The sequence below is a fragment of the Aythya fuligula genome, chromosome 5, assembly GCF_009819795.1.
Source record: "Aythya fuligula isolate bAytFul2 chromosome 5, bAytFul2.pri, whole genome shotgun sequence".
NCBI lineage: Eukaryota > Metazoa > Chordata > Aves > Anseriformes > Anatidae > Aythya > Aythya fuligula.
In genome coordinates this window covers 11,657,258-11,681,457 of record NC_045563.1, presented here as the reverse complement: position 1 = coordinate 11,681,457, position 24,200 = coordinate 11,657,258, and positions in this window count along the sequence as shown.

Below are 24,200 nucleotides of genomic sequence, written 5' to 3'. Positions count from 1 at the left end.
TTCTTAATTTTGCTTGACTTACATTTCCACCCACTGACTCTTGTAATATATTCATCTGAGTCAAGACACTATTTTTCTTGTTGTGAAGGCAATTATACACTGTAATCCAGCCATCTCATTTTGATAAAGGAAACAAAGCATATTCTCCAGTCTACAAGTAGAGCTTATATGTGTGTTTTTTCTGACCCTTTTCAAGATTTCTAGCACCCACACCTCTGTAAAACACTCCTGCCGTATAGTTAGTATTACATTTGACTTGTACATCCCTGCTAACTCCTTTGAAGTCGACATTAATCCTCTTTAGCACCAACAGACTGAATCCTGTGTCCAGTTGCTAACTCACAATGATACCAAAACCTTTTCAACCACTACCCTTGGGATACAGCTTCTAGTGCATTAATACAGGCACCATGACTTAAAGTTCACCTTGCATGCACTGGTCCAGCTCACCAAATTTGGGCTTCTCAATTCTCATAATTTATTTAATTTTCCACCAATTTTAATTTCCTCCCTAATTTACTAGCGTTGTTTTACTAGGGATGAATCTGTGTCTCCACCATTAAGGAAAATTTTGCAGGCTGCCAGGCATAACATCCATTTCTTCAGGCCCACTTTGGAGCTTTCATTTGGAGCTGACAGTAACTTCTTGACATCTATCAGTTAGTCAGTTCTTAATCTGCTCAGCAGTCATTCAATAGCTATTATACAGCACTTGTTTTTCTAAGTGCCTAAACAGAAAAGCAAACAAGTGTATTTGAATGCTAAAAAAACAGACTTGGAACCTAAATCCTGAAAAGTGTTAAAGAGCCTAATCCCCTCTGGTGCCTAAACGCTTATAAGCATGTGGATTAATGTGACTGGGTTTAGGTCCACTGTTATGAAACCACATGCTTTGTATATTTTTATGTTAATATTAGTTTCTCTTATCTTTGAAAGACAAAACTTTGACATCATGGCAGTTGGAGGGATCACACTTCTTTTTTTTTCTAGTCACACACAGCTTTCCTTTTGTTTCTTGCATCTCCGCAGGTAACCATTATTTTTCAAAAATACTTGGTGATGGCAGTGTAAATCTGCTAAATAATACTTGTAATATCATTAGGTGCAGATTATGTAGCTTTAGTCACTTTCATATATTCTTATGAAATACATATATTCAGATACCCTAAGTATTTCCTTGTCTGTTTCTATCAATAGGATTTATTTATTTGTGTCACAGTGTTTCTTTCTTGTTAATTGCTTCAAGTTATTTTATGTAATTAAAGACAGATGGTAAAGCAAAGTTCAGTATCTCATCCATTTGTTAATCAGTGGCTTATGCAGCGCTATAAATGTAGCAGGGATGTTATGATTTTTGGGTTTTTGTGTGCTGTGCTTTAAATTAAATGCTGGGACCAATTCCTAGTTACTCTGAAGCCAATGACAAACACTGCCATTGACCAGGATCTCACAGTGGGAGACCATGGATGGGGAGAGCTGCGAGCCAGCTCAGTGTGGTGTTTATGCTTTACAGAGGCACACAGCTCTCCTTCTCTTAGGCCCAGGTCTTGCCCAGACCTCTTCATCAATAGCTTCCACAGCATGTCCGTGGGAAATGAGCGGCCAGGTCAGGACATTAACAAAGGGGTTTGTTCTCCTTTCTTTGTGGAAACCTAACCCTCATCTCAGAATTCTTTGGGTTTATTCTATTTTGGGGTGGGTTTTGTTGGTATTTTTTTTTCCATATGCAAGGGAGCAAAACATCTGTTTTCATTAAGGACATCTTGTTCTTCAGATTAGAGAAAATCACCAAGAAAGGGAGAACAAACAAAAGCCTCCAGAGGAGAAGGAGGCCCACCACGTGCTCCCCCTGAGCAGCCATCTTGATCCGATTGAGCACTGCCTGCAGCCGCAGCCCACAGGCAGCCCCCAGCCACACCAGCTCCCTCCTCTTTCACCACTCCCTTCACACCACTCCTAACTTACTTGTGGGCTTATTTTACCCAAGAAGAAAACATTAATGGTATCCTTGCCTGGTTTGCCCGTCTGCCCGCTTTTCCCACATAATGGGAGGAGTGAGAGACCATTCACATAGCCACATAGCCACCAGTGGCAGCAAAGTGTTTCCGACCAACTTGCTTCTCAACTGTCTGCGCCCATCTTTCAGTCCAACAAGCAATTTTGCTTTATCTGTTTTGACTCAGTACTAGCCTGCTCCTATTGTTTCTCACATTCTTGCATTTCCACCACAGTATGTGACTGACAGAAATGCAATGCCTCAATTAGACTTACAAGAGGTGTGCTGGGAATTGCAAGTCGGCCTAAAGATTTATGTTACACCAAATTATCGTAACTTACACACCACTTCCAGCAAGCCAGTTTGGAAATATCAGAAACTCCCCCAACCCCTCTCCTCCCCCCTTTCCTGAGAAGGCCAAATTAGAGAGAGCAAGGATTTCTCATTGCTACCGTGAGTCATGCTCATACCGAGCACATGGCTGGTGAGGTCAGTGACAAGGGTTACTGGGCTTGGGCTATAGAAAAAATGGATTCTGCTAAATGACAGAGCAGTTAAAGCAACATGAATAAAGGGGAGGAATGCAGAAGCCACTGAGGTCCCTAAACCACAGGCGGAAGGGAAGTGGAGAGAGATTCATGCTTCTTGGAAGAATAAGCAGACAGGTGGCATGGGACACTTTGTTCTTTTATTCACATAACCCTCTGGCCCCTAGCATCAGCTGTGTGTCCGTTACCCCCATCCCTCCCTCATTCACACCCCCCCAACCATAATGTTCACAAAAACAACAAATTCACCTACTTCATTTAGCCTAAGAAGGGATTTTTGAACACACTAGCACTACTCATCCTCAGGAATATGCACTGAGGCATATTTGAAAATAAAAGGGCAATTCCTGCCAAGTAGGTGTCATGCATAATCCCTACTTAAAATGCAGATATTCAACTTTAAGCACACACTTAAGTCCCAAGAAAGACAATATAATTTAAGCAAACTATAATTTAGTGTGTTGATTGCTTGAATCAGGTCACAACCAACAAAGGATTACCCACACCAGCAATCAAACAGTGTATTATAGTGTACTTGGATTGCTGAGTCTATTGCAACAGGTGCTTTTTTTTTTTTTTTTTTTTTTTTTTTTCTATGTGTGTTCCTGTAAAACAAGCTTTTTACTTCAGGAAACCAGCAGTATTTGGCACCTATTGTAAGAGATGACAATTGAAATTTCCAAACTGCTTTAACCACAAAGAAAAAAATCTTCTGATGTTGCTATTGAAATACAACTTTCAGTTTTAAAGGTTGATTGTCCTTTTTTTTTTTTTTTTTTTTTTTTTATTATCATTGTTAAATGCTAAAGCAGCAAGCAGAGACACTTTACAGTCTATTGCACCGGGCTCTTTTTCAGTAGTTTGGCTCCTGCCAACAGCAGGTTCAGAACTGCCAGTTCTAATTAAAAACTTAATTTTAAAGATACATTCAACAGTATATTCATAGCAGTAAATCCTTCCCACCCTCAGAAATTTAAATTGTTAGATTGAGCAAATGGATACAGTTCCTTTTCTAATGATTCCCAAGTAATGACTTTAGCTAATTGTTTTGGTGATTCATAATTATCTCCTATGCCTGTTGAAATCAATTTCTTCTTTTAGACCAGTCACCTAGAATGGACTCCCTGAGTTGTGTCTGTTTCTTTGCCTGGGTTTTATTGCATTTTATTTTCCTTTGTAATTTTGTATTCCATCAGTTTAAAAATAGCAAAGATTATTCTCACCTCCAGAAGTTCAGTGACAAATCCTTTTAGTACTCCCAGTTGTAACAGACAAAAAATTGTCATCATAAACTCTGTATAAGTACCATTGCGAAATCTATGATTTATAAACACACTGTATTGCAAAAACTATTTTGATAACCCATGACTCTCCCTGCTGTGGTCAGCTCTAAGCCTAAGAAATAAAGGATGAGTGAAACAGTTTTCTGCCTTCTAGATTCAGTGTGAAGATATCGGCTTCAACAGCTAAGCTCTTTCTGAACACCAGCTCTAGAAATGGCACAAGTATGGATGTCTAAATTTTGCTTTGGGTTATTTCTGGGTCACTAAGGCACCACACTGAATGGGGTTTCAAAGGAGCAGAATGCATCCTAACCTTTGGATTCACTGTGTGCTTACAATTATTAATCAAAAACAAAACAAAACAAAACAAAACAAAACAAAAAAAGCATGCTGAGTATTTATTTGCATCGTAGAAGGAGAGTAATGGCTACTATTATAGTATGACTGTATACACTTGTTATCATCCATCCTTTATAAGCTTTTCAGATTGAAAAAAATACATTGGGTGTTCTATTAAGTGAACATAAGAGAGCATATCTTTAATTTATTATTTGATTATTTGAGTTTAAATAAATAATTTTACTTGTCTTCCTCAGTATGATAATCATTAGCTATTAGTAGGGCCAGTTACAAGCAGTAAGTCTTCTGAATAACTATTATAGAAAAAAAAAATCATTACAATTCATTAAATTCATTAAAGCTCTACCTGCATTCTCACATTGCTATAAATATACCCCTGTCACTTAGTAAAGTCTGATGTTTGCATTTACCAATAGGTTTTAAAGCATGACATAGGCTAGGAAGTCCTAAAGAGCTTCTGACTAGAGACAGACAGCATCTTAATAACTTTTGTCATTGAGACTCAGCCCTGCTTTCTGATTACACAGTCCACCTCTTGGTTTTGGTGGCTGAATAACAGCCCTGAGGCAAGTACAACTGTTAACATTTAAAAGTGCTAGCTGGAAAATATTTAATGCATTTTTAGCTACTTGTAACACCGTTAAGCTGTTGGAGAAGAAAAGAAAAGAAAAGAAAAGAAAAGAAAAGAAAAGAAAAGAAAAGAAAAGAAAAGAAAAGAAAAGAAAAGAAAAGAAAAGAAAAGAAAAGAAAAGAAAAGAAAAGAAAAGAAAAGAAAAGAAAAGAAAAGAAAAGAAAAGAAAAGAAAAGAAAAGAAAAGAAAAGAAAAGAAAAGAAAAAAAGTTGATCCTATCTGCCCAGCCAGTTCCTCCACAGACCTCCAGCAGACACTCCCCAGGTCTTTGGTGGTCTACAGACCACAGTTTGAAATCCACTGGACTACAGAAATGTTGTAACACTTGAAGTATCTCAAGGGTCTCCACACCTGTATTCTTTTTTACAGAAGGAGACAGATCAGGCTTCAGTCATAAGATAATAAAGAGGTATAATTTTAACCAAGAGACATTTAACTGAACCACCAATATATTCTCTTAATTCAAAGCAGGAATAAGAGGAACATCTCCAAATCCAAAGAATGTATTATATCATCAACTCCTTGTTTTTAAGTGGTTCCAAATCATCACAAAGATTGTGTAAGAGCAGCTGATTCCCAATATAGATATCCTTTTCTTGGGCACTATGTCATGCCAAGACCCTGGCTGAAATTTTACAAGGAGCGTCTCTGATTGTACTTTAAATAATGGTTATTAGTCATAAAGATTGGCTACCTTTCTTTTCTTTGAAAAGCTGCTATAAATATACCATCATTTATTCATTTCTGGAATCATCACATCCTCCTCCAAAATAGTTATGTTAAATTTCCAAAATTTAACAGCATATGTTGTGGGGCATGTGTTTAGACATACAAGTTTAAGAGCATGTGTCCCATCAGCTCTAAAGTATATGTAGATCACGTTCACCTAGAAGTAAGCATGTGAGTCTTTTCTGCAAGTTCCTGAAGGTGGAGTTTCCTCTTCATTAATTTAAAACAACTTCAACCTTAAATAAATACAAATTGATAATTACTTTTAGTATTGCACTGGTGTACCAGTTCTGAGGTCCAGTCATTAACTAGGACTCCAACTTAGTAAGAGCTGTATAGACTCTGGGAAGAAAATATTCTCTAACCTAAGTGTTTGTAATGTAAACTCTTAATTTGTAATGTAAACTCTTAATTTAAAATTCGTTAATTTTACACATCACCTTACATAACAATCACAATGCCATAAAAGAGTGAACACATGCTTGTAATTAAAGCCATGGCAGTCTCATCCCATTGTATGAAAAATAGCTCTATCATAATGGTCCTGAGTTCAAGCCAGAATAGCAGCTAATCATGGGAGAGAGATGATCTAACACTTACAGAACATGAAAATAGAAATGCAAAGTTCTGGTTCCAGCCTATTTTCTCTAGACTTGCTGGGTGATCTTGTGCGTGCTACTTAAGCCTTCAGTCCATCAATTTACCCATCTGCAGAACAGCAATAACAGTATTTATCTGAGTCAGAAAAGTTTTGTAAGAATAAATCCATAAATCATTGTCTCTTACGTACTCATAACAAGCTTTCTATGTAGCACTCGTCATAGATACTCTTAAGAAGCACACATGGACTACTGATTTTAGCCGCATAATACTTCTGAAAAGGAGAGTTCTGAGAATGTGTTGGCAGAATAAAAAGAACTATCATGGTCAAATCATTTCTATTCCTGTGCCATTTGTATTTCATCTCTGATAAGCAATAAGGATAAAGTCAATCAAGGGCATTTTGTAATTTCTTGCACTGTAACAGTTTAACAAATATATATTCAGAAAGTTAGACCAAGTTTTTCTACATAGAAATTGTAGAAATTGTAGAGCAATTCCTTTGATTCTTTATCTACATATTGTTTTCATAAGAGACAACAAATTATTTGTAAATGAACAGGGTCACAATAATATCTTAGAAGATATTCTGCTAAATGTTACTGTGGATGATTTTTCATCTGAAAAGAATGCACAAGTACTGCTCAGTAGCCATAACGTCACCGTGTGCTTGTACCTAGCAGGAAATGCTGGTGCCAGGTCACCAAGGTCAGTTGTCCCATTCACTGACAAAATCATTCATGATATGAGAATGAATGAAGTGTCTTGAAAGTCTCTGAGTCCCTGAGCAAGTTTCACAGTTCAGGATAGAGCCAGTCTATCAGTGGCATACTTTCAACATGTAATCATCTGTAAAGTCACGTCCTAACAGAGATAATGAGGTCCCATTCATTATTTGCCAAAGTGCAGCAGTTTAAGTCTTGTTTCCCTTACTCTCCTCTGCTGGAAAATTAAGTGCTTGAAACTTGGACTTGATCCTACCTTCACTGAAGTCAATAATAAGACACCACCTGATTTCAGGAGAGCAGCAGCAGACTTCTTGTAACACAGAGATCACATTAAATTCACTTATCCTTCCCTCACAGAGTGGAAAGCAGGTCATGGGTCTGATGTTTGCAGCAATAATGAGGAGGCTTTAGAAACTAAATGGGATGTAGCTGATGATTTTAGCACAAATTGAACTGAAGTACTAATGACTTACCAAGCATTATTCTTATCTGTTGCACAACCAGCACATGATGATGTCCAGAAATAGTGTAACATCATACTTCTGTAAAAGCCTCAAGGGTTCATACCCCATTCACTCACACCGATATAAATCAGGCAGCAACTTCACCAGAGTAATTGAATTACATAAGACTAAAATTAGTGAGGGGAGAATTAGGCCTAAAGGATCTATCCAAGTAGTGAAAGGGAAGAAGGTGTCACCTCCTGCCGGCCCCGTCCATCCAAGAGGAGGGCAGCCCCAATCACCTGTGCTTGCAGAGAGTTTGGCCCCAGCCTCTGTCCTGTCACACAACACGTGGCAGCTTTGCTCATGCCAAAAAACTGGAAATGGTTTCAGAGACAACCTAAGAAGATGGGGCAGTCCCACGGGAAGCCACAATGAATATCAGGTCCTTGAATTTTACTGCAATGCCAACTCATGTCGGTCAGTCCCAGGCCAAGGTACAGGGCTGCTTTGAGCCAGTTTGCCTCGACAGGTTGCTGACACACAGGTTGCTGTGGATATCCTAGAGATACTGTCTCTTTTTGACACTTGTCCTATCTCACTGACAAACACAGCTGCCCTCAGCAGAGGGGCATTGGCTGCTTCTAGCATCAGATCCTAATTGCCTGTATTTAGTGTAGGGTATTGAGACTGGTTTTCCTTCAGCATGTTAACACACTACTGATATACGTTATTTAATCTTTGATTAAAACACAATTTTCTCAGTCCAGTACTAGCTCTACTCCTTCTTAGGCATGTCACATTCCCCACTATGACCCTCAGTGTGCAGCACACACACTGCTTTGCCATACCCTCCCCAATTCCCACCGAGCTCCTGCCTCCCTTGCAGTGTCCCTCACAGCAGCATCACAGTGCGGCAGCAGCGGGACAGCCAGCAAGGCTGCAGGGTTTCCACTGGAACAACATCTGACCGAGTCAGGGAGAGCTGGTCTAATACCAGGAACTGATCACTGATCACCGAGCAACTGACACCAACAGAGCCATATCCTTGTCAATGAATGCTTCTACCTTCTGAGCCCAGAGAGACTCAAAGCATCATCATCCAGCCCTTTTATATTTTTTTACAAGAACCCAGTATCTTGTTCTGTTGAGAGAGCCACACCACAGTACTTCAAAACAAGTAGCATGTTCAGCAGAAGACCCTTAACTCATTCTTGCTTTTATACATTGCAAATGCTGGTACTTCTATAGCTGTGGGCATCATTTTTTATGAACTAAATGCTGAAATGAAAGATGAACTGTTTGTGTGCAAAAAAAAATAAAATAGCATTCATTGTAATGAATAATTCCAGTTTGTCATTCTATGGGGTCTTTTACATTGTGAATAAACAGTGTTATATCTTTAAGTGGTATTTCAGCTGTTTTATAACTATCTGCAAATCAGCATCTTACATGGTTCAGGACAATTAACTAAATTGGAGATTTAAACTAAATCAATGCTCAGCAGAGCTGCAGCCTTATTTTAAATGCTGAACCACACTACAAAAAAGCTTTATCAGAAAGTAAAGAGAGTGCTATTTTTTCAGCTAGAACATGTGTATGCATATAAAGGCAAAATATTATTCACAGTAAATGTTGCAGATGAAATACTAGATTATGAACACTGAAGTTCTCTTGTATTAATTTAGATTAGGAACAATAAATTTCACATTTTTCTGAAATACCTTACACCTGAGAAGCTTTAAATAAATTGCAATAATTAAGTCATCACTGTGATATATGTCTCCACTTACAGATGGGTAAACTGAGATTGAAAGTGGTTATTTGTGCCAATTTGTGCCTTACCCAATCAATCAAAGAACAAAACAGCACTTATGATGCCCTGGCTTCCACTTCACTGGTCAAACTTTTACCAGATCATTCTCATGCCAAGAGGACCTCATGCTAACAACCTCATTGTATTTGAGAGTAGAACCCAGAGCTTTCGACTCCATTATTGCAGTAACACTTCATTACTTGTATTCCTGCCCATTAGTTTAGCATATACAAATATTTTTACAGCCAAATAAAATAAATTCATGAATTCACGTATTTTTATTAATCATGTTGTTTTCCAAGCACCTCAATTAAAATACCACTGGATATCTTTCTCTCATTTGTCAAAAGTCCCAGTAAGCTTATTTCCCTTTTATGCGGTACTGAATTATTTACTCTTCATTTTCTACACAAAACAAGCCTTGACTAGTAACTAGATGGCAGACATGACATGTCCAAAGCCCAGAAACCTGTTCATTTGACTTCATTGGTCTGTTGGGGGTTTGGCTTTTCTCCTGATCTTGCATATGTTATTTCCATCTTTCTGTAAATGCATCAGCCAGCCTGCCTGAGCTAGTCACAGGCAGGATTAGTAAAATTAGGCATCCACAGATGTTAGGCTACCAAAAATGAATACCAATGATGTGGAAGTATTTCAGGAGCTTTCATTTTGGGGGAAAGGGGGGGAAATGCAGCATTTAGCCAGGTGGATAGCCTTCTGCTGCACCTCCAGTGCCTTGTAAGACCCTGCTCTTTCCTCAGAGCAGCTGAGGCAGGATCCAGGCCAAAGCTCAGCTGAGAGGTGGCAGGATATCAGCAGAGGCCAGGTGTTGGGCTACTCCTGCACAATAACTTATTTGCATGAAAAGAAATTGCAGGCTTTATAGGAATTAGCAGCAGTGTGGCTAATGAGGATAGAGCAGCCTGATCTGTGGAAGTGTTGAGCAACCACAACTCCCATTTACTTCAGCACTTTTGCAGATCAGACCCTCAGGGTTATTTGCTTTTTGGAATAAGCCAGTTGTGGTCTACACCAGCCTTTCCTCTTGGCAGTAATGGCCCAAGCCAATCCTTGCTGGCTTTGACCAGCCATAATTAGCACGGCTCCCAATCACAGGCGGTCATGCAGTTATTTTTAGTGTATCAAATACACCTAGAGACTAAAGACACGTTTTTTCCAGTGACTGAAATACCTCTTTCCTCTTGTTTAATGCATTTCTCTTTTCAGGCTCAGTAGCCTGTTGTTGTTGACAAACTACAACACCCACTTGTCACTGGGCAGTCTGTGCTCCATAGAAAAGAGCCAGCCAGATGATAAAAACTGTAGAGAAATTGTTTATTTTATCACTTCATTTATCTTTTCAGTCTTATTGTTCTGTCAAGTAATCGAGAGATGAAGGGCTACATCCCAATTACACTTTGGTTTGATTCAGACAGCCTAAGAAAGATGAGAAAGATGGGTGGCTGCCATGTACTGCACCCATTCCCACTGCTGTCCTTAAGAAGGATATTTGTTCATTTCTTCTCATTTCTGGCTACACACTAGGAAGGGCCAATGAAGTGAAATTTTCTGAAAGGTGATCTGAGTTATTTTCTCTTTTGCATCAGTAGGAAAGAAAAGTAACCAAACAGCACTGCGCTGGTGCGGCCTCACCTCGAGTACTGTGTGCAGTTCTGGGCACCACAGTATAAAAAGGACATGAAACTGTTGGAAAGTGTCCAGAGGAGGGCTACGAAGATGGTGAAAGGCCTTGAGGGGAAGACGTACGAGGAACGGCTGAGGTCACTGGGCCTGTTCAGCCTGGAGAAGAGGAGGCTGAGGGGAGACCTCATCGCAGTCTACAACTTCCTCGTAAGGGGTTGTCAAGAGGCAGGAGACCTTTTCTCCATTAACACTAGTGACAGGACCCGCGGGAACGGGGTTAAGCTGAGGCAGGGGAAATTTAGGCTGGACGTCAGGAGGGGGTTCTTCACAGAGAGGGTGGTTGCACACTGGAACAGGCTCCCCAGGGAAGTGGTCACTGCACCGAGCCTGTCTGAATTTAAGAAGAGATTGGACTGTGAACTTAGGCACATGGTCTGAACTTTTGGGTAGACCTGTGCGGTGTCGAGAGTTGGACTTGATGATCCTTAAGGGTCCCTTCCAACTCAGGATATTCTATGATTCTATGATTCTATGATTCTATGAGCACAATATAGGGTTGTTTCCCTCTGATTTACAAAATATTTTTTCCCCCCACAAACTTTCCTACTGCCCTACATCATGCCATTGATTTATTTATTTCCATGAGTGGAAAGCTCATCCGATCATCCTCTACTAACCTGATTCACTGAGATTTGTACCATTCCGTTTGTGTGTTCTTCCAAAGAGTTCATCTGCTAGGTTGTTATGAGGTGAGAAAATAATCTGACAGATGCAGCTAGATTGATTTTCCAAAAACTTTTGAGTTTTCTACAAAATTTTCCTGAGTCTTGTTGACATGAGTTTAAATTTCCTTGAAAAAGTGAAACAGAGGGATCTACCCAACCAAATCCAATTCCTTCCCAACTAGGTTCCCCACTTGTGTGCAAATCCCTCCTTTGTCTGACTTAGTATATAGATGTAGGCATGGGGCTGCCATATGACTACTTCAGTTGCCGTCTGTTTTGCAGTTTCTCTGCCTCTCTCCAGACCTCTTTTCCCATTTTCTGCCAATCTGTACTCTCTCCCCTCTCTCATCTGCTCCCCTGGTCTAGTTCTAAAAATGTATTCAAACTATCCTGACCAGCTCTATGGACCTGTGCAGTGATGAGGAAAATCTGGCTATCAGAGGATTATTTGTCACAGGCATTGAAGCTTGGAGTCACATTAGTTCCTCATACTGAGCTTCAAGGGTATTTGGGATGGGCTGACAACCTATCTCAACCAAAGTTAACTCCCATTCACTGGGAGTATGAGGAGGTGGTGCCAGTAACATTGCAGGGTTCACAAATACAACACAACTTGTCATAACAAGTTGCTCTGGCAATATCTGTTAGCAGCCCACAGAACTATGTAACACTTAAGCCAGATATAGCCATAATATATTTTTCTGCACTGAACTGTAGCTATTTGTACCTTTTGCAGACAGCAACATATATTATTTGCTGCTGGCCTCAGAAAACCCCACCATTTCTTTCAGAGAACATTTGCATTTCTCTGGCATTAGTCTACAATGCCATGCCAGGTACATTGCAGGAACAGCCTTTTTTGGAGACGTAAGGCTCAGAATTGCATCAAATTCCTTCAGACACTCTTGTCGAAGCTCAGCCAGTGTCAGAGTCTGGTTCCAGAGATCATTGCTTCTAAATCAATGGAGCTAATTTCTTACGTGATCTCCTAGTTTCACCATTGCTCCAAATCCTTAACAGCATTGTGTCCAGGTTCATATACTCTATACAGCATTGGGGAAGCTGGCCTAGCACCACCAGGGAAGACTAGATAAATGCAGTTTTGACTTCTGAGCTCATCAGTATAACCATTTCAGTGCCTTACTGCCACTGACGGACTTGCACTGATCAACCAAGTCTCATATAAGCAGGGAGGTAATATCAGCATGACTATTCTACCACAAATGTAGTCTATAAAGAGGGGTAGATGATAGGGAAGGAGATGAATTATCTGATGTGCTCCATCAGCACCCTGTCGCAAGTCACAATGCTTTTAGCATTCTGTAACAGTGCTGGATGAAAGGTGAGTGCAAAGACAACTTCCACAGTAAACATGAGATGCAAATACCTCTTATGGGAGCCCTTTTGGGTGTCTATTGAGACAAAAAAGTCAAAGAAGGTTAATGCATGCCACAGCTATGCCATACCCTTCCTCTGGCTTTAGTAAGCCTGGTGGGTTTTTCCACTGAAAGAGCAAGGGATTTTCCTATCAGAAGGCAATTGATATCAGCAGATCTCCCAGCTTATCTAGACTTTGCATCTCTTCCAATTTAAATGCTACATCAGTAGTTATTAAGCCTGCATTGCAAAGAAATAAAACTAGGGAAAACATTCTGGAGGGTGCTCTGGATTCTATTAAAGGATTAAATTTCTCACTATATTACACTTTTTCCATATGGCTGAAATCTGGAGCTGCATAATACCGTGAATACGCTCATACACTGCTAGTGGTATAATCCCAGATGGTGACAAATGACCCCGTTCCAAAAGCAATGTATAGATATTTAAGACACCGACGCTCAGCCATGCTCTTGGGATATTCCCCCCCAAACAATGAATGACTGGCAGATAACATAATGTTTAACTTCTGCCTTCACTTTTGTACATGTTTTATGGCTAACGCTGCAGAGTTACTCATTTGTTAAGTACTCGGCCTTGTAATAGCGTACAGATGACACGAGATACTCCCTTTGCCACCTTTGGTCCACAGAGGTCATCTGTGTTGCATACAGTGTGTCGCTATCTGTGTGTAAGGATATGCTCTGGCACGCTAGAAGTGAGCTGATAACGTCTTACCCCTGCTTGGGCCCTTCAGCTGCCTCTTGGGGAAGCGGGAAAGGCTGCCAAGCTCAAGATGTGCTGCATCCTGCAATTTGGCTTTACCGAGAAGTACAACCCCTCCCCCAAACTCACCCACGCAATTCTTTACCCCAAGAAGAGGTCATCACACAAGATGTAGATAGGAGGGAAAGAGACTGCACACTTGACTCTAACTGCAAAAGAGAAAAGTCTAGAGCCCTCTTGAGATGTTGTGTAAAGAGAAAGCAATCTGGGCTGTCTCCATCTTTACAGAAAGACCTCTGTGCTCTTGTGGACTTCGTGGCCTGCCAGATGGAGACAGCTCCAAGTAACACTGAGCTTTTTGCCGCAGAAAACCAAGGAGAACTATAACCCCAAGTACTGCAGGTGTAGGAGGGAATGCTTGCTCAGATGATGATTCATGTCAGCATCTGAATAAATAAGGTCAGACAGCCAGAGATTATTCCTGTGAAGGGGAGTTGATTTGTTTGGGGGGCAGAAAGGAGGGGCTGTTTGTTTGTTTCATATCATTACAGTGAAACTCTGCCCTGCTCTGATTTTTTTTTCAAGTAGCTCCCATTTATTTTAATTAAGGCTTCAGTTAAGCAAAACATTTAACTGGGTGTAGCCTACCTGAACTGGAATAGTTGTATCAAACACAAAAATCCTAAGCTTAGCATACGCTGTATAGCCTGTATTATGTAGCATTTCTATACTTATCTGCAACAGTTTTAAGGAAGACGTCTCCACTACAGATCATTAAAAATAAAAAACTACTTGCCTCAGAGGGGTGAGAAAGGATTAATTAGTTAGTGCTCGTGCAGCACTGTGAAGATACAAATCGTGGGACTGTGTTATTAGTAGGCAGAAGATGCCAACAGGAAGCAGCATTGTTAAAGGCACGAGGACTAACAATGGTTTTGTTCTCACAATTGTAAATGATTCTTCTGCTATTGAAAGGTGTTGGCCTTTCAGTCTAGGAGACTGAAATGCTCTTTCTTCACCAAAAAAAGCCTTCATGGGCTGTGCATACTTTCTCACACTCCCTCACCCGTGTTCCTCACTATTAGCTTATAGATGCTAGACAGTAGTCCATTCTCCATAGCCCTTTTATTGCTTGGCCTCTGCTTCAACTGCCAAGAAGGGTGCCATTTAGACTCAATTGTTATGGTAGCTTTTATGATCTAGACATGGTGTCTAGGATCGGAGACTTCCTAGCAATTCTGCATATGCTGCTGCGCTGCCATCAGAAGAGAACGGCTCCCGGCTGCCAACAATGTGGGCAGAATTCAAAGCAGTGACCTACAGATGAAAGGCGCCCCATCCCAAAACAGGCCAGCTGAGCCATCCAGTCCCCAAATGCCAGCTCTTCACTGAATGAAACTGTATTGTGATGTGGCGCTCAGAAGGGGAAAAGAAAAAGGCCATTTTAAAATATCTACGGACAATGGCTGTCTAGAACTGGGGCTGCAGACATCCAGACCTTGCTTACATAATATTTCTATCATGCACCATCCTTCCATCCAACTCCTCACCCCATGCCAAGGTGCTGGAGGGAGGTCCTGTTCTTATTTATGCAGCATGAATACAAAATCAGATGTTGGCAGAAACTTTCCATGGAAAGGTATGGGGCCTTTGGCATGCTGAGGGAAATAGCAGAGCAAGAACAACTCATAAGTAAGGGTGAAGAAGGACTAAAGTGTAACTATGTCCAAGCATTTCCTCAAAAAGGTTGACTGCAGCCCTTTAAACCCAAGATTCACAGAGCTAAAAGAATGTCTCAGCAGAGCAAAGCATCCTTTTTCCCTATTTCTTGCATTGCTCACTTTCACAAGCAAAATCCTTTTTTTAACACAGTTGTGCTCAGCTTCTGCCACACATATGGCCCCTGTCCTCTCTCCATGCCAAATGGAGGCCAACCGAGAAAGGTGATTTTGTCACCTGGAGTTAATTTAAGCCAGTCTCTGCTGTGCTGTGCCACTGTGCTGGGGTGGGACCTTTTCAGATGTCGGGATGATAGGAGAAAGAACAATGAAGCAGCAGAGTATGTGTGGCGGGTGGCCGAGTCATCCTATCACCATGTATTTGTGTAGTTTCTTTTAGTGCCATCCAATCTTTCCTTCTGTCCCTAAATGGCCTGTGTTGAAAATGTCCCTGCTTACAGTTGCTCAACTGGAATGAGGACAAATTGTTTGCAGTGGCCCCCTTCCAAATGCTTGTGCTGTAACTTTTGTCTTGACTAGTCTCTGGAGATATCTCTAGAGTGAGTTTCCTATGACTCGTTTGCACTACCCCAAAGTCATGTCGGGTTTTCTTCCTCTACTCTTTCAACTTTGTAGCAGGAATCTTGTTTAAAACACATCACAGAGAAAGTCAGAGTAGGCAGCGCCTTAATGCTGTTATGTCACAAGTTCTCCAGTGAATTACCAGTGAGGGGGATGGGTCTCGAGGGTGCATGAGGTTACAAAGTGGTGCTAGCAGGCGAAGAGATGCACAAGCAGAAAAAGCCACACCGAGCAGCTTTGAGTTATTAAGTACCAGTGTTATTAAGAATGCCTCATTCTCTCTGCTAATACAGCATCCCCTTTTGTAGGTACTCCTAGCCCCTTGACCCTTCCGGCTGCCTAGATTCAGCACTGAAGGGGTGGTGAAGGCACTCTTCCCCTCCACATTCACTTGTGAATTAGTCCAGGATGAGAAGTCGGCAAAAAAAAAAAAAAATGCATTAACAGAGGCTGAAGAACTAAGCCAAGAAAGGAAGGGTTTATAGTTCCAAAAACCATTGGATGAAGTTTTGCACGTAGACTCATTAATAGACATTGCAGAAGAAAAGGTTCATTTCCCCCCCCCCTCTCAGAAACATGACCTATTAGACATACGTATATATCTCAGTGATATTTGCTGAGGATAACTAAATTCAAAGACCATTGTTTGCCTGTTTTTAATGTATGTTAAATATCAGATATTCACCAATTGTACAATCTTTAGAGAAGAAATACAGAGTTAATGCTATGAAATGGTCTCCTTTGACTCCACAAGAGCGGAAAAACAGGCCTCTTTAAAGCATTCTGCTTTTCTTTCCCTGCATTGCAGAAGATGATCACAGCATCCCCAGGGTGAGGGAGAGCAAAGTCTGGAGATGGGATGGCTGTGGTTTCTCATGGAGCCCTCGGGCATACATGGGCCATGATGGGAACCAGTACAGGCTCCCATGGGTCCCTCTGCCCCATGGCTGGAGTACAGCCAGCACGCAGACCTGCAGCAAATCTCCAAGGGTGGATTTTCCCAGCTCAGCCTTCTCAGGACTCCCAAGATGCAGGGGCACCCTGCCACACCAACGCCCCCAGAATAACCCGGCACGTTTTGCTTTGTGTAGAAACAAAGAGAAGAAGGGAGAAAAAAAGGATGAAGGGCCTTACTGAAGGCTTCTTACAGTTATGCTCATGGGGTTGTTCAGTGTTTTAGGTTGTACACCACATTGCAATGGCATCTCCCACTCTGTGACTGTTTCCTATTTTCTTGATTCAGCAAACAGAGGTAATCTCCACAGCAAACATATCCCCATATTTCTTAGATAATATTACTGGGTGGAAGTAGACAGAGCATGGACAGACAAGGTTTTCCAGACACTAGGGGCTGCTCAGTGTTCTCAGACTTAGCAAATACAAGGATCTCATCTGACTTTGTCATTATTCTGGGGAAATACAATCTTTGCATCTTGCATTTTATTTTATTCCACTTTATTTATTTTATTTTATTTTAAACTTTTAACTAAAGTAGTATCATACTGTGCCTCTGCCTTCCAGTTAGTTAGACGATTGATTGCTTCCATTGCATTCGGGATCTCACAAAACACTAAGGCTACTTTGTTTTTCATTAGCACTAGAGGGGAAAAATAAACAGGCTGGGCTCATGGTTTATAATTGCATATGTAATTACCACTTTAAGACCACTATTAGCAATACAAATTAGCTCACTGCCCTTTTTATCATCTCTGCAGTGCCTCAGAGAGCACATGTAAGCTGTCTCATCAGGCAGCCAGATTCTAATCTCAGATGTGCAGAAGACAGGCCAATGTACCTCTAAAAATGGTCTGCTCTGTTTGCAAACACAGTGACCAATATTTGGAGCCATCCCTTGGCATTGACCATTCAGCTGGAAGCAGAACATGTCCAGGTCAATCTTTGGGCCAAATCCTGCTGGTAAGAATTGTGTACCAAAGTTACTTTTTTGCAGAGTTACTCCTAGTTTGCTTTAAGTATCTCAACGAGTCAGTCAGAAGATGTCTGCTGACACCAGGAAGGCAGAGCTTGCGCTCAGCATAATCACTTTCTTCCATATAAGTAGTAGGGATGATGAGGAGCATATTGTCAATAAAACGCAGAGGTTATTTACAATTCAACTTCTAAAAGCTGCCATAAAGCAGTGAATAGCAATGAATAAGTCCAAAGCCATTCTACTTGGTTTTGGTTTCTACTTTATTTTCCCAGAGCTCGTATTTTCAAAGGGACAAAGCAGAGACACCCAGAGGAAAGGAAGTCTGATTCTAAGAAGCTGTAAAAAGAAATGCATGGCCACAGATCAGGGAATAATTTTATGTCTCACATGTTTTCTGACCCTACGAAGAGCAGCTTTAAAATGTTGTTCTCTTCCGTGAAGCAGACTCCATAGGTTACACAATAAGAAGGTGGGTAATCCTGAAAAAGTAGATCCAAAACAAAATCTTGGTCACTGAGGCCAGAAGGACCCCTTGCCCACCCCTCTGCCTGTGGCAGGATTGATTTAATTATTCTATAACTGTTCCTGTAGATGGGTGTCTGGCCTTGAATAACTCCAACAACAGTGATTGTCCAATGGTTCTTGGCAGCCTGTCCAACTGCCGAACAGTTCTTCTACAGTTTTGCCTAATATTTAACCTAAAACTTCCCTTCTGCTTCAGCCAATTATTATTTGTTGCATCCTTGTTGACTAATGAGAATAATTGATCTTTGTCCTCTTTATAACATTCCTTTATGTCTCCCATTATTATGTTCCCCACACTCTTCTTGCCTTTAGGCTAAAGGTGCCAAGTTATCTTAACCTTTCCTCCTAGATCTGAATGCCAAACTTCTTACCATCTTTCATACACTCCTCTAAATTCTTCAGTTTGTCCACGTTTTTTCATACAGAATTGAATGCAGTTTCTCCAGTTATGCTTTAACCAGTGCCAAGCAGAGCGCAATAATTACTTCAGTAACCTTACTGACCCCATCTAATAACAAAGGCAAAATGCAGCATGTAATTAAAATCTAAAAAACTAACTATTTTTAAAAGCTAATTGCCTTAACAATCAGAACATTCTACAGCTCAGAGAACACACACTAAAGAATTTAAAGGTTATTGTTCATTCAAAACATCTTTTTCAATTATATTCTGTATATTGTATTCTGGGCTATGTGCAGCTTTACTCCTATTAGGAACGGTCTGTACTGCGTCTCTCACACTCCCTCCCCCTCTCTTTATTTCCTGCAGTTTTAACTCCTAATGGCTCAATGGGGCCCTGTCTACACTGGGGATGTGTGCTAAGGACTTCCCACTGTTGTGAGCCCTTCTCCAGCTCCACCAGTATGGCACAGCACAGAACTCCCACTCATGCTTTTAATCCTTTAGGCTATTACTACGTCTTCCAGTCTCACTAATGTCAGTGGAGCAGAGCCAAAGGTGAGGCATTTTTAGAAAGTTTCCTTTACACAGACACAGTTTTCATCTCCTTTGCCAAGTCCGTGGTGCCCTACCTTGAACAGTCCCCTTCTCTCTGTTCACTGGCTGGTCTCTTAAAAGCTCCTCTGTCCTGCAGTGAGCTGCACACTCTTTACATTCACTGACACCGTATATGCCCATAACGCTTTGTAACTGCATGTACTCCTGCCTTTCAGTTGTCATCTCTTCAGGAATGGAAATCCTCGTTACACCCCAGCAGAAACCATGCAACTTCACTATCATTATGCTAACAACAACCATTCTTAGAAATACATGGATTTCTGGAATCCCCAAAAACAAGCAAATTTGGCTCCATCAACAGGAATGGCAAACTCAGATTGCAAACCCACTTGACTAAGCAGAGACATTTAATTAAATTGTCTTTCTGTTATACTGATAAGCAATCAAAGCTATGGCTGTTGTTAGTAGAAGTAAGAGTTTCTATTCTTGTTGCTCCATAGCACCTTAATTAAATTACAGTTGTTCTGTTGGAAAACACATCTGTGAGCACCTCTAAGTAGAAAACAGTGGAAAATATTCCTTGCAAAACAAAAATCAATTAGTAGTGCAATACTGTTAGGTAGATAGGACAAAAAGGAATTGGATCAAGATTGCAATAGAGAAGATTCAGGCTTGACATAGAGAAAACCTGACAGTGAGGCACTGAAAAATATTGACTGTGAAAGGAGCCTCCAGTACTGAATTATCTTCTAGTACAATTGAAATGCACAGCTGCAGGAATGATACAGCCATAATTGATCCTACCTGGATCCAAACCAATGACTGAAGATCTGTGGAGGACTCTTTCAGCCCTGTTCTTCTATGATTCTACTTTGTTCTAAATTTTTTAAGAATCATGTAAAGTCCTGTTCTCATTTACATGCATTTGAGGCTCTTATATTCTGTAAAGGTTGCATATTTACAAATGAGATCAGAATTTGGCTTCTTATAATAACACACTGTAACGTGCCAGAAATTGTTCCATAACAACGAAAGAGCTGTACCTTGCTGTATAGGTCTTGTTCCTTCACCAATACATACCATACAAGGCAAAATAATCACTGCTTTTTATAGCAAGGTCTCGTTCAAGTGTGTGTGTGTAAGATCTGCTCATATTGCTAAGTAAAGCAACACATCTGCACATCCTCCACCCAGAGCAAAGGGGGCTCTAGAGGACTGAATGAAATCAGACAGAAATACCACCTGAAAACCTATAGTGTACAACCAGCCATTGGTTGGAGTCCAGGCAAATGCAGATTTACAAGAGCCAGTGGTTCATGTGGCTCTTTGGCAGTTAGGTATTTTCTTTATTTATTACAATGCTCTGGATAGTGATTAAATTTCATAACTCAGTATTTGTTTTTTTCCACTTACCTTGAAATAAGATTTGCACACATTTTCATAACTAGATAAAAAAGCTGCCAACTGGCTTTAAAAAAAAAAAAAATCTCAATGCTTTCAGAAGAGTTGTTCATGGCTTCTTACATATGAGTACTTCCCTGGAGCCATTTCAGGAACTGATTCCCTGTCCCACACAAGTACAGCTTTACCCTCTCTGTCCAGGAGCAGGAAGTCAGTTCTGATTAAAATATGCCAGGACACTAAATCTCCTTTGTATTACGCTAGAAAATTCTGCAATAAGACTCAATTTAAAGCCTATTTAGGTCAGATAGAGGCTTGCCATTAACAAAGTGAGTTTTGGGACAGGCCCTTAAAATATGGGTCTTAAGGACAGGAAAGCTGCCATACACACCATAGTTCTTAGGGAAATCACTGAGGTCAGCAGAGGTTTATTGACTTCAGCAGATCACCGAGGTCAGCAGATGCTCGGTGGGACAAGAAATTTGAGCTGATCCAAAGCTATCAGAGAAATGAGTAAGAAGGTGGGAAGACTTGAAAAGAGTGTGTCCTCCCCAGATGTCATTCACCTGCAGGCTGTCAGTGCTGCAGCAGCTTGGAAAGCCAAGCAGACATCCCTACTGAGCCACGCTGCATTTTACAAGTGACTAAAGAGGTCAACACTCTCACATCATGTAGAAATGGTGGCATGATGTGGTTTCTATTTTTAAATTAAATTTAAGATTTCATCCCCTAATTCACACAAAAGCTAACAAAATATGGTGTTTTTTTAGTGATGTACAAATCAGCATTATAAAATAAATTAAGTAAATATTTCCCTTGGCAAGAAAATATGAAATACCTCATTCTCTTAACATGCAAGTTTTATATTTACAAAGCGTAAAGTGTCCCACATTTCCATAATGTGTTAGTAGCATGAAATATTTTTAGCTCCAATGCCTTAAACAAAGCTGGAGTTACTGTCTGCAGTGCCCTTAAGCTATATGTCGTAGTCTTCACAAGACTGAAACAAAAAAAACATAAAGCAGAGAGCAGTAACCACATTAAGGTTTAATGCTTATAAACACAGAAGGTTTAACACTTGGCAAACCAAAATTCCCCTATGACCTGAAGACATGCAGATCATGACCTGAGAATTAAGCACTGTTAAGCAGTCAAGCTGTCTCCCTAAGGAAAAGACAAAAATAGCAAAAGACTAGCTGAGCCATGGGGTCAGCATATGTCAGGTGCATCCAGGCACAATTCAGAGTCGATCTGTAGCCATCCAGGGCCAACCCTGACCTAGCCCAGCCTTTCCAGCCAGGGTTTCCAAGGCAGGAGGATTTTCAGAGGCACTGAACATTCATTGTCCCCGCTGCCCCCAGGGAAGAGGAACTTCTAAGCTATCGTGCTGCCAAAGACACCAGAAGAGAAAATACAACTTTTTTTCCATCTGGAATGGGACAGATTCTGGTATTAGATGAAAGAGGAGAGACAAAGTTAAATCACTTTACCCTGTGTATTCTCAACTGCAAAAATGCCCTCTCACCCTCCCTGCCTCTGTCCAAGGATTCCTCCCTTGCAGGTGCCACAGTTCTGAAGTCTGGAGATAGAGGGGAAAGAGTAGGAGAAAGGGAAATTAAAATATGAAACAAAGTTTTTGAACTAAATATTTAAAGACCTTGCTTTAATCTGCAAGGCAAAGGAGAAGTTGCTTTGCAAAAGACGAAGGTCAGCAGAGAAACAGCTCCAAACATCAGAGATGAAGAGGAGGCATGCAGGGAGAAGAGGGGAGTGTGAAACAGCTGCCTGGGGGAGCTTAAAAGGGATGCTCAGCATGCTCAAAACACTCTAATTTTGCCATAGCGGATCTGCTTGTGCCGAATTCCCACACAGAAAAATCTCAAGGACATGAGATTGACCTGGGTATCATGATTTTACTTTTGCTTTCTTCATTGCAAGCCGCATTTAACTTGTAAATAGATTTTGTTTTCTGAAGTACTTATTTTATTCCTTAGGAAATATTTTTAATAGTTGATCAATATGAAGTTTCTCCATGAAGTTACTATACTATTCCTGCTGGATTAAAATTGGACATTTCTCCATTTATTGGGACATTGCCAAATGCTGTTACAAGGAATGCTCAACTGTAATGAACTTTTATTCAGGGTCCCAAGGTGCTCATTACAGAGAGGTGTACGTATACATATATACATGTTAAATTAGGCAACAAAAGAATCCCATACTGCATAAGACCTGCTTAAAAAGCAGAATTTCCAATCTGGAGGGAATCTTGATATTTCAACTTTCATTTCCGTTCTGAAACAGGCCAAGAAATCAAAATATCAATGAAATAAATTGGTGGAACTCAAAGTTCAGAATAATTTAGGTTTGGAAATGTATATAGACAAAATGCTGATGCTTCCAATTGAAAATATAATGGTCCCAGGTTGAAAAATCCTGGAATATGATACTTGTCTCACACGGATAAAAATCAAGAATAATTCTGCTAGAAGTCCATGAAGTTACACTGCTGTAAGCCTTCACACGGGTAATAAAAATACCCAGAATTACAAGCATTTTATAAAGCCAAGAGCTTTGGAAAGTGCTACACTTTCAAGCTTCAGGGCATAAAGCAACCTAGGAATTAGGAGAAAAGTTTCATGGCTCATCCCTGCTGCTGCAATGCTGGAGGCCAGGCAGTTGCACAGCCTCACCGGGGCGACGGGGAGCATGGCTGACAGCCACTCAGGCTAAATGCAGGAGCAGCTATGGCCTCTTTTATTTAGCAAAAGCTAGAATCGTGTCCCATATCGCATGTGGGATAGTGGATACAGCTCAGGAATGGCAGGGCCCAAGCTGTCTGCTGGGCTCTCAAGCAGTTGTCAGACCCAGCAGAAGGCAGCAGGCTGCTCTGCAGCTCTCTACAAGTGCAGGAGACGCAGTGGGAAATACTGGCTGTCAGAGGCAGCCAGGCAAGCTCTGGCAATGCAGTCCCGAGGAAAGCGGAGACAAACTGTCTGCGCAGCACGCCGAATGCAGAGGGCTTGGACCTGTGAGCAGAGAAACTCTCTCTGGATGTTTGACTCCTCTCCAGAGTCCAGAAAATGAGAATTTAGATATAATCGTTGTGAGCGACATGAAGTGCCATCGAAGAAACATGCCATTCCACTATCATCTGCTCCTTGAGCTGAAGACAACTCAAAAAACTCCTCCTGTTTGTTTTGTTTTGAGGTTTTCTTTTTCTGTTTGTTTTTTAAACAAGATTCTTTCAAAAGGCCATAGCCTTCAGGCCACAAGCTAATCTTTAACTGCCCACTTAATTTTTCTGGGCCATCTGGCACCGACCATTGCTGGAAGCTGTTGCTTTGTTGAAAGAAACATGGACATTCCCCTGCGGAGTTGTTTCCCCAGAGGACTCGGGGGTGGCTGGAGCTCTGGGCAAGGCAGGCTCTCTACATCCAGCTCTCTACATCACCAAAGAGCCAAGGCTACCAAAATC